Here is a 12339-nt window from a genome sequence, read left to right on the forward strand (position 1 = left end):
CTGAACATTTAATAAAGATTTTCATATAGTTTTTACATGAACCATTTATACAAAGTTATGCCTACCCAATGACAAACTGTAGAGGGAAAGTCAGAATAGAAAATTCCGTTGGATCATTTACCTATCCCAGATATAACATTCAGTCGATCAAACATTACTCTCTTCCACTTGCAAGAAGATTGTAGTGTTGCCATCTTCAAGATTCTTTAATGCCGCAGATTAGTGATAGGACCCGAGGGAACAGCATGGAGCTGTGACAAGGAAGAGTCAGGCTGGGTGTTAGGAAAAGGTTCTTCACCCAGAGGGTGGTCGGGCACTGGGACAGGCTCTCAGGGCAGTGGTGATGGCATTGAGCCTGCCGGAGTTCAAGAAATGCTTGGACAATGCTCTCAGAAGGGAGCCAGGACTTGGACTCAGTAATCCTTGTGGGTTCCTTCCAGCTTGGGATATTCTGTGATTCTATGATTCTATGAAATTATCATCCTAAATTCATGATATTAACAAGAAGGTTTTCTGGGTTTCTTTTTATTTTTTACAAGTTTTCAAGGCATCTCCAAGTTAGTCTCTTCAGAACTGTCTGAGTGACCACGTTAACTGGGGATATACTTAATGGAAGATAGGGCTCACACAGTACCAGATTTTATGGAAGATACCACAGGCTAGGAAACTCCTGAGAAAATTAAGACAACTGGTGGTGTTGCCTAGACACAGGTTATATACACACTGTCTCCCATTACCTCTTGCCTTCTCTAAGCCCAGCTCAACAGAAGGTCCTCTCTGTTTAAACAGAAGAAAAGCTGGGGCAGGTGCAGAATTATAGTGCTACCTAGATTCTGCAGTCACTTACTTAGGTTGGGTAGAGGCTACTTTATTCTTCTATTTGAAATAGCGTGGTACAGACCCCGGGTCCGATGCAGATGTAGGATGTTGGAGTAGATGTGGAGAGGATCAGATATACACTGCTGGAAGGAGGAATCCCTGCTGTATTTGAAAATAAAATCTTATAGGCAGAGCCTGCTAGCTATCATCCTACTTATTTATTTTACTGGTAGAACACTTAATTTTGGAACTTATTTTTAATTTTTTCATTTAGCTTTAATTTCATTTAGCATTAATTTACTTTCTGCTTCTCTGAATTTTGTCTTCTGGTGCGGCGAAGAAGACCTGCAAAGAATATTGAAGAGAAGAAAAAATACCTTATGAATTGGCCAGGATATAATTCTTTGGCACTTTGCTTTTCAAAATTAGTTTCTATTTCAGACTAGTAGTTTGTTCATCTACATACTGAAATATGAATATATTATATGTTGTATTTTAGGCATTGTATTATGCCCTGATTCACCAGAGCATCATTCTGTTTTCATGTAACTGCAGTAATTTAAATGAAACAATATTCTAAACTGCAGTGCTTCTCAGTAAGGTTCCCAGTAATTCATTATTGCATCTGTCATGTACTTCAAAATGAGTAATATAACACAGGTTTTTTATTATATAACTTGATAATTTGGATAGATTCTTTGGCCTGGATGCTTGATTTGGAACTGCTCCTAAACTCTCCTAAATCTGGTCTTGGATCTCCACAGCTTCTGAACCTTAAGCAAGTCCCATTTTCTTGAAACAGCAAAACCCTTTACCTGATATCCATCCAATTTAAGCAAACAAATTGGTGCAACTGTGGTCAGGGAATAAAATGTTTCTCTCAGTCACTGTATCCTCAAATACTTTTCCTCTCTGGTGCATTAATCTCTGCCTTTTTTTGTTAAATTTAATACAGCTAACACAGCAATTTCTTGTGAAAATGCTATAAAGGTTCATTAACTAATGTTTGCAAAATGTTTTGCATGCTGTCTTTGCTAGTGTAATTGATCTATCTTGGTAATAAGTAATTTTAGATTCTAAGAGGTGCCAAACTTACCATACATGTGAGCATTGGAGAAGTAGAATAAGATCTTAAATACACTATTTTTAAAAGCTTACATCAAGTGTTTCTCTACAGTATTGAACCATAGTACAAAAGAAAACGTATCAGGGGAAGTTTACAGCACAGAAGATAGATGCTACAGAATAGCAGTGGCTATCAGTAGCTTACATCTTACATACCACTCAAAGATTAATGACTGAAACTATGTTAAGGGAGTGGTCAGGCTGTTGCTTAAGTGTTCTATACAGTGTTTGCTGTTGCTATAGGTACTATAGAAAATGGTACTAAACTGACATCAACATTTGCTTTCAGCCAGGGCAATAGCGTCTGGAGCACACCAGAGCTGGAATACATGGGAGCTGAAAGAAGCAGTGTCCATCACTTAAGTATTCTTTCACATATTATTACAGCACTCCAAAGACCTTGGGTCAGGTAATATCTCTTTCACTTTTTTCCTGATGATTTTTTCTATAGACTAATAATATATCGGGATGAAATTATCTTCTGATTACACTACAACGTATTGTATCTTTTTTTTTTTTTTTTTGAGGGGTTTGGGCCTAAAATCTTTGTTTATAATGTGTAACATTTAACAACCATTACATTTGTTTATGTCTTCAGTTACTTATTCACTTGAAATCTTCTCTGTCAGCCTTAGGGAAGATGTGTACTGATATTTTACAATTTTGCTAGAAGTTAGTCACATTTCCTCCTATGTGTGGAGTTAGTCCTATGTCACTTGAAATTTTCTTTGATTTCGGTGAGAGCTCCTTTAAGTAAAATATTATTTTTATTTAGAAGCTTAACATTCAGACTCTACATTAGAAAAAAAAATGGTGTTTGTGATTATGAATACACCTTCAAAACTGATCATAGTTTGAGATGTCTCTTTTAAAAGTTATAGGACAAATTGGGAGTAGCACATTCTGCTAGAGTATAAAATTGAGGAAAATATGTAAATAAGAAAGAACAGCTTAATATCTTCCTTTGTAACTGTCAATTGCAGTCATACCTACTCTTTACTTGTGTTTTTTAAATCCAGATAAAATACTTGGCCCTTGTGAAAACTATTTTTACCAATTAAATTTCTTGTACAGCTCAGGTGAAATTAAAAGGATTTAATTTACAGAGATTTTATTTTTAAACTTTTGAAAAATCCTATAAACTATATTAGGATACAGACAAACCAAAACCACTTACTGGTTTATGTGACCTATCTTGTAAAATTTGTCTTATGTTTTACTTAGTTAATGAAAATATACTTTCATATACTCACGATGCTGGCCGTGAGCCCAAGCACAGTAATTGTTGCCATGTACTGCTATTGCCTACTGGCTGAGTGTGGGATGCACATTACCAGCATTACCAAGCAGTGGTAGATATCTCTGTCAAAACTTTTATATATTTGTAGTACTGTATGTTCAGATTTATGGATTTTTCCAGTGTGGCAAAATATATGAAGAGTATTCTGGCAAAATCCATGACAAAGACATTAGTGGGTTTTGGAGGGGAGAGATACATCTTCAAAATATTGAGAAAAATATTAGCATTATAGAAAAACAGTTCCCAACAGAAAGAGATCTTGGCTGGAAGATTTACCACAAAATGCTCTGTTTCTCTGGGTCCTAAAACAATAATCCTGGGATATTGTACCTGTAGCTACACAGATCCTCTAGGAATAAGTGGGACAAAATACACAAGCTGTAGCTCTGTGTGATTAGTGGAGGAAAAACAATGAAGCTCTTGAGGTGCCATATATTTGCTTTACAAATTTCTCAATTCAGACACTCTGGTTAGCCTGCTATATTAGTTGGCCTTAACAACCTATATCCAGTGGTTTGCTGAAGGTGTTCTCTATTGGGCAACAGTAGTTATATTCTTTTCTATTAGGATTTATATTGTACTATTCTTACTTTCCAACTTTTCACAGATTTCACACATGACATAAACCATCTTTGCCTACACAGGAAAGCAGCAACATTAAAAACAGTGTAAACAGCAACATACAACTGCAGCCATAAGTATTTGTATACAGCAAAGCCTATATATTACCAATTAAATCAGGGTCTTACTGTGGTAAGCCCTGTATGAACAATTTATTGAACATGATTCCTGTCTCAGCATCTACAGTCTTAATGTAGAGTGGCAAAATGCAATGAAGGGATCAAAACTTTTTATCTGCCATATCCTCTGGATCCTACTTTTCAGTTTAAGTGACATGGTATAGAAACAACTTCAGTAGAAAGATACAGAACCTTAAGGATTACAGTGCCTGAAGTCAGTTTACCTTAAACTCATAAAGTATCTACTTATGGTTAATAGATACAGTAGTTTCTCAAGATGAAAGACATATCTGATTGAAGGAGTTGTTTTTCTTTAAATAAATCAATTTTGTTAATTTTAATGTGGTTAAATGTTGAATTAAGTTCTCGTATACTGTCCTACGAAGTGCCAGCCTGGGTAAACTACACCTTTCCTTACATTGAGTTGTGTTCAGATCACTCTTACAAGGAGACACTTCTGTTTTGTTATTTCCAATATCAGAGAACAAAGATGAAAGAGCATGTTTGGATGACATGATTACTGAACTCTTTTTTTGGAGCCAGTAAACTAAAATGGAAAGTGATACACAAACAATTTCAACTTATAATATTGCTTTTGAGACTCAGAAACCCAACTTGAGATTTGTTTGAGAGTCAGGCTCAAACTGCTCTTCTAACAAATTTGAAATTATTTGTGCCAAGTAGGACAAAATCCATCAGGAAAAGCTGAGAATTGCTCCAGAATAAGCAGTAGTGAAGTTATTTTACTGAGATGTAGGATGGTATGCAGCTGCCTTTTTGCAGAAGTAAACTCAACACTACATTATTCTGAATTTTGCTCAAACTGCTTTGCAGACATAGATTTATCTGACTTGGGTCTGAAAGCTGAGAGCATAAAAACTGCAAGTTTGCATTTACCTTTAAGGAAAAAATGAGAAAACTACAGACAATTCTGGACATGCTGAATTCTCATTCCTTGATACCTAACTTGGGACTGCAGAGTCAATGGCTAGGTGGATTTAACTCCTACCAATATGCTTAAGAGGAATACACATTCTACTTTCATTGATTGTGCCCAGGGATGATGGTTAGTACTAAGTACTACAGGGAATGACATAGCTACATCCATATTTATAGTGCTGAAGTTAACTTAATTATCCTAACGGTAGCAAAACACATATTCTCAACTTCTGTTACCTTATTTCCTATGATGTAAACGATTGTATTTGCACATCAAAAAGTGAGTTATTTGTCTCATTATAATGCTTTTTTTGAATGTTTAAATGAGCTTATCCTTGTTGAAGTGAATACTCTATGCATTTACTCTTTGGGCCATGGCAATACATGCTTTCTGTTTGTTTGTGTGTACTCTACTGCCTTGGTATCACTTTTATCAGCAGAACATGCAAAATAAATAGTATCCTAAGAAACTGCAAACTAAACATAAGAACACAATTGGTGCTGTATAGCTTGTGATTTCATTTCGCATTCTGAAATATGATAAAGATCACCTGGGAGTGACTTGAGTAGTCATAGTTGTACAATATTCAGTGACAAAAAAATTGCCATCCAGGAGATTTTACCTGAATGATGAAATAGTACAGAAAAAGTATTTGTTGTGTAAGGAACTAAGTGTGCTGTGCCAATAGACACATGACAAGAAAAAACAAACAAACAAACAAACAAAAAAACCTGTTAGATTGGGCTCTGTTTTCTTGTTTTTATCATGGAAAAGTTCAAAAGAGTAAATAGTTATAGAATTTCATTCTCTTTCTTTCTAACGTGCCCATTTTGTATGGACAGTTTAAAGAAAGAACTCAAACCAAAATACGCAAAACTTGAGGGGACATGGAAGAGCTACCTTCCAATGGCTTAAAAGCATTTGGTAAAATATTAATTATTTCCCAAGAAACTGAAGGTGTGCACTTCAGCTTTACTGTAGAAACTTAATTTCAAGTATATATTTTTTAAACGATTTTATACTCATAATTCCCTTCTCTGTGATAATTCCCTTCTCTGTGTCTGTCATGTTCTACTGAGTTGCTCTGGCCATACTCCTCCAGCTTTCATGAAAGTGATTAAATGGCATATTTCAGGAACTCTTTTCTGGTACATTAAACGTGTCTATTTTTCACTGTATAGAGAGTAGTAGCTGGTCTGTACATTTCAATCTATCTTCAGATGCGTTGATCTGGTTTAGTAGAGGGAAAGAGAAAAACAAAAGAAATGTAGAAAAGTCCACATAATCAAGAATGAAGCTAAAAGTTAATTGCTGTTTCTCATAACTAGGCCAATATAGTTTTGAGGCAGTAGATTTGAAAGGGGAAAGGAAAAAGCTGTTTTTTTACACAAAATCTGAAATTGTGGAAATCTTTGCCATAAGCTGTCATGGATGTTTAAAAGTATAAACAGACTAAGAAAGGAATAGAAAAAGCTAGTGAAGAATATATTCATCAGCAGCTGTTGAATTTTATGCTCTGAAAGCCACCTCAGACTCAGGATACCACCCACCTGTGGAACTGGCCAAGTGTTGTGGGCCGGAGAAAGGATCTGTAGAAACTTTGTTTGCGTCCTTCCTCCCTAAGACTGCTGCTGACCATGGTCAGTGATTCTGGCTGAACTAAATTTTGGTTTGCTCTAGCCTGAGAGTTCTGAAGTTCATATATTTTTCTTCACAACAATGAAAACCCTGCTTTTATCACCCTGGTATGGGAGGATAGTAATGAATAAAATGGGCACTGTAGTTGGGAAGATCCAACTCCTTCATGGTATTTTATCACGCTGACTCAAAGTAGTCTCTCTTTCCTCCACCCTCCAGTTTTGTTGCTGACAGATGATCCAAGAGGAATGTTTTATTCTATCCACAAACCCAAAGTCTCTGCTGCTGAAGGATTTGTGAAGACTATATGTCAAGGTAGAGCTGTCTACCACAAGTCGTCAGGGTGAGCTTTTTGAAACACAACACAGCAGCAGCAGCCTTTCACAGTAACATTTGATGAAAGCAACATCTTCTGCATAATTTCTGTTCTATACCAACCTCCTCTGCCCTTTCACCACAGCATACTCTGCTGTGCTTCATGGCATCGTTGCTCGTTGTGATAGATTTCTTTAGCAGATTGTAGGACCTGTCTTTTTAAATGCCACAAAGACGTCATGAATATCTGCTTTGCTTCAGTAATAATATCAGGAGCACAAAAATTAATAGGAAGCAATCTAACTGGGGAAAAAAAACAAACAACAAAACACACACAACAACATAAGAAAATATTTTCCTCCTAAAATTTTTCTACCTACCACCTGCAGATGAAAACAGCAAGTCTGTGATTCAGATTTTTTTCTTGTGATTTACATTTGCCAAGCAGTAAAATATTGCACTTTTCCTAGCTGTTTGAATATGCAGGCCCACTCATCTTAAAAATAGTTCAGCTTTGAGTTTGTCTTTTCGTTCCTTTGACAGGAAGGATGCTTTGGCTTCATTCTAAATGAGTATCTACTGTTTGACTTTTGTTAGTCTCTTCAGTGAATATCCTATTGTTAGCGATCTAGGTCTGCAGATTCATAGAGTACATTTTGCCAAAAGCAGAACAAAACTCGTGTTTTATTCTAGTAGAAAAGCTTTGGTAATATGTTCAATATTACATTTGCACTAAATTCTAAAATACATTTTGAACTCAGGTCTCTGCAGGAGGGTGCTGAGAGATTTAGTCAAACAATATACTTAGCTGTTCAAATCAGGTACCTAAACTTTTTTTAAAGTTAAAAATATCAAAATTTGGATGAAAAAAAAAGGTTGAAGCAAGAATAGAGCTAAAAATACAATCTGATAAAGCTTTAGAAATGGAATGTATTTTCTCATTCTGATCAACTTAAGTTGTAATTGCTTCCCAACGAATTGTTTTGTCAGTCTCTCAGAATCCCCTGTGCAGGGGATACCCTAGTGCATTGTAAATGTTTAGACAAAAGCATTTTATAACTTTTGCATTGATTAAGATATTGAACTTCTAGAATACCACTGGATGTACTACTTTAGTAATGAGAGAATAGACTGGTGTTTTGTTCATCACTTAAAAAAATTCAGTTGATTGGTTTAAAAAACATCCACAATTGGTTCATTTTATACAGTTAGTCAGATCAGAAATCTAGATATTTTTCCTTAGCTTTGTGTTTCTGAATGATATTACCTCTGGTTGTTTACCATTTGCGTAGTTTTGCCTTAGTTTTGCTTTTAAATTTTGAAGATGTTTAATTGTTTGCATTTTGTCTTTTTTTTTTTTTTTGGTGAAAATCTTTATGAAAGAAATGATGTAGGACTTCATTCACTTCTCAAAACTTAATTTCATAAAAGTTTTACTTTTGCAATTTTTTCTACAATTAGAAATCATGAATATACTGCTATGGAAAAAGAGAGAAAAAGGCATGCTTTACAGGAAAACTAAAGAGAGTATGGCCAGGACAAAGAATGTTGTAAGGCCTCAGCTGAGAGAGACTAAATTAGACAACTCACGCTAAGTTGAAGTAGCTGAAGGTGTTCAACATTTGATCTGTTCAACATATGATCTGCCTGCCTAAACTTTAGGCTTTGATCTTATTAATCACTTTTTAAAAGGATCACTTTAAAGGGAGGCATTTGCCTCCCTTTAATTTTGACTACAAAAATCCTGTATCAGGCCAGGTTACAAGCTACCAAATATATAAGTGTTTTATTCTACTGGGTAATATAACATCAGTTGAACTATCCAGATGGTAAGAGGTATCAACGCTGGGCATAGTTCTACCTGTTTTGGTCATTTAAGTCTATGCAGTTACTACCATGTTGGTCCAGAAGGCTGAATAGGACTTTATTGATAAAAACCCAGGTTTTCTGGGAAAATCCCAGAACATTAGATTTACTTTAATACAGCCTCTCTTCATGAACGAGAAATACAAAGTATATTTCCAGCTTCAGTTCTAAGGTTTTACTTGAAGTAATTTTTATCTATTAATATGAAAATTTTAGAAAAAACAAAATGTATTTTGTGGTTTAGATTGTGACATTTAAACTGTTGGACTCTCTACTACAGCAAAGTTTAAAAAAAAAAAGAAAGACTGTAACCATTTCACTATAAGGGACGGTGCTCACTAAGCTGGATGACACCCGTGTTTAGATAAAACATTCATCAGATTTTGGATGATGCGTATTCTTTGCTTTCCACTTAGTCTTTCCAAAACCAACAGAAGCAGGATTTGAATGTTCACTAGCCTTTTTACATGACCTGCTCAGGAATCAGTTTGTAAAGGATGGGACTCTAGTTATTTTAGTGAAAAATGAGTGCCAAATTGTTGTGAGAGCTGCTTGCACACTGTTTAATAATGGCATCAAAATATCAACAAAGGTAGGGAAAAAATAATTGATTAATTTATTCAGATTCAGACAGTTTTTGTGGTCATGGGCTTGCTGCTGTTCTCAAACTGAGCACTGTAGTCCTTAAATTCTAACAGTGCTTTTACAAACTCATATCTGATGACCATCATATCCTTGCCTTTTTTCTACAAGGTTAAAGATTTTGAGAGCCTGTGTTAAATATCTAATGCTCCTGGTTGATAATTTCATATGTTAAAACCCCTAGGAAGTAAAGCAAAACAAATTCTGCTGTCCATTACTTTGTTTGTTGTGTGATTATGGATTATGAAGATTAAAAAATTAGTTGGACTTCTGAAAACTGGCTAGCAATTAAACAAGTTTCTTTCTCTTATGTCTATGTTAAAAATCCTTGCATTTGAATCCTCTGTCCTGTGTCAGCCTGTGGAAATGGGTTGTCAACAGGTAACTACAGCGGCAATGGAGAGGAATAATCTCTCCTCTTCTCATTCCTAAAGCAGTTCTCACTCTTTGGCTGTTTCTGTAATACATCTGCAGCAGAAAAGGACAAATGAATGTGTTACTCCCCTTCTAAACTGTTACCTGGATGCCAGTGAACAAGAGAATGCCTTAAAGCAGAGTTCTCTGCAGTGTTGTTGTGATTGTTTCAATTTTTTTTTTTCTTCCCAGATACTTTTTGCAATAAAATTGTACCAGTTGTCTTGCCAAGAGCTTTTATCTTATGTAGCCTAAGGGGGTAAAAATCTTAGGAGAAAAGTTTACTCTGCTGTAGTAGATATTTTGTATGTGAAATATATCTTTCTAAATCTAAAGGTACAAGAAAAAATGTACAAGAAAAAGAATAATTCCCAACACAAGATTAAGGCATAGATGTCCTGGAGTGACTCCAGCAAGGGGTCACTAAAATGATTAAGGGATTGGAGCATCTGACATACAAAGAGAGGCAGAGAGAGCTGGGATTGTTTAGCCCTGAGAAAACTCAGGAGGGATGTTGTCAATGTGTATAAATAGCTGATGGGGGGGGGGGGGGGGGAGAGTGAAGAAGATGGAGCCAAACCCTCCTGAGTAGTATCAGTGAAATGACAAGAGGCAATGGGCACAACTTGGAATGCAGGAAATTCCACTGAAACATAAGAGAAAGCATTTTATTTTATTTATTTTTTTTTTTGTCATGGGGCTGATCAAATACTGGCACAGGTTGCCCAGTAGTCCCATCCCTGGAGATATAGAAAAGCTGCTTGGTCCTGTGCACCTGTAACAAACGAATATTTGCTGGACAGAAAATTTAGTCTAGATGTTAAAGCACTAACTGGCACTCACTTTCTTTATTGTAAAAAAGGACAATATTATTTATTTTATAAGTATAATTTAATTAAGGACTATAACTACCACTAAAATGCAAGAATTTACATGGGCATCACTGAGGTAGAGAAGGAGGTCTGCACTGGGACCTTGGATGCTAAGGAACTGGAGTATTTCCAGAAGCTTGTGAGATTTGTGTTTGTACTATGATGTTTGCGTGTTCATATGAACAAGCCATCATCTAACCTTTAACTGTCAGTTTAATTTGAGCACATGCAAAAGATGTATTTTCTTCCTTTTTGCCTGACTCAAAAACCAATTTGCTTATTAATGTTAAACAAGTAAATAATTGCTTGTATGGGAAATATATGAAATATGTGTAACAAATAAATAGTTGCTACCAATTACCTCTAAAATTGAGTTGCAGTTTTAAGTTTGTAGCATGCAAGTACTAATTATCTTAAAACTCACATTCTTTTACTGATCTAGTCAGAGTAAAAGCCGCATGAAAAATGTTAGTCAGCAAGTGAAAACACTGGGAAGTGATTTATCTTAGCAGGGAGGGAGCTAATCTTTTTCCAGGTTTTGTCCGGAAATTGATGTGTTCGTTTCATAGATAAGACTCTGCCACCAAAGGCAAACTGAAATGAGGTGCTGCAAAAGGCTTATGGGTGGAGACAGTATTAGTCAGTACTAGCACAGGAGCAACTTTGTCATCAGTTATAAATATCTTACTAGATCAAGTTAAGTGATAAGAATTATTTTATATGATATTTCAAAAGTACCAATTTATAGCTGTTCTGTCAGTCTAATATTAAAAAAAAGAGCAAATATAGAATCCCAAATTACTGTGAAATAAAACTTATCAGATTTGTGTGTTTTGAGGAGTATTTTTGCCAGAGGTTGGAGCTGAGATAGAAAATATGCCTGAATATTACATAACCCAGAACATTTTGCTATAAATTTATCCCAGATATACTACAAGCTTTATGCTTTAACAAGACAGTCTCCTTCTTAGATATTAACAGAGAGCTCTAAGAAATACTAGGCCAGATTCACCATCGGTATAATTTAGGTTACTGAAACCTCTTTTTGTATATGGAAACAGCAGAAGGTTGGAGGAGAAACCAAACAGGCTTCCTTTTCCGTATATGGATTTTGCATCAACATTTCTTTTTGATAAAGTGAATTTTCTTCAGCCTTCCCTCCCTAGAATGGATGTGGTTGGATCACTCCCTCATGGTGCAGAACTCTCGGGGCTATGTGGTCTTTTCTGTTTCAACGAGGCAGCTTGCTCTGATCTAACCCTTTCTTTTGTGAATAGTTATGTTATAGGAGTTTCTATTTTAGGATAGTAATAATGAGGTGAAAGCTCAGGAAATATGATGCTACTACTTTATTATAAACTTCAGTCCAAAGATATTTTTGCACTGTATTTATCCAGTGACCTCACACTAGGATTCTGGTTGAAGTTGTTTTTATTGCTCATGTTCTCATTTATTTCAGTGTGGGAGATAATATAATCTTAGTAGAATACAACAGTAGCACCTCTATTAAGGGAATGAACTAATTCTTTAATGGTTTAGAATTACCATTTTAAAAAATTTTAAATCCTTTATGATCAAAATGTAAGTGTTGAATATACCATGCAATTAGTCACATTAGTAAAATTTGACTAACAGAGGGCATGGCTATGATTGCTTTAAAGCAAATGT

The 12339-nt window shown here is 35.5% G+C and overlaps 1 protein-coding gene across 12 annotated transcripts in view; it reads left to right on the plus strand.

The window, feature by feature from the left end:
- Positions 1-2233: 2233 nt before the first annotated feature.
- LOC308189070 (lipoxygenase homology domain-containing protein 1-like) overlaps positions 2234-12339 on the plus strand; it is a 200714-nt gene continuing 190608 nt past the window's right edge. For 10 of the 12 annotated variants that reach the window (XR_013945994.1, XR_013945995.1, XR_013945996.1 and 7 more), the window contains exon 1: positions 2234-2353. The gene's annotated coding sequence lies outside the window, so the exon portion shown is untranslated. Of the gene's footprint in view, positions 2354-6781; positions 6906-12339 lie in introns of all 12 variants that reach the window. The other 2 variants (XM_080578742.1, XM_080578743.1) reach the window with 2 other exon arrangements.

This window comes from Anser brachyrhynchus (genome assembly GCF_964034855.1).
Source record: "Anser brachyrhynchus genome assembly, chromosome: 2".
NCBI lineage: Eukaryota > Metazoa > Chordata > Aves > Anseriformes > Anatidae > Anser > Anser brachyrhynchus.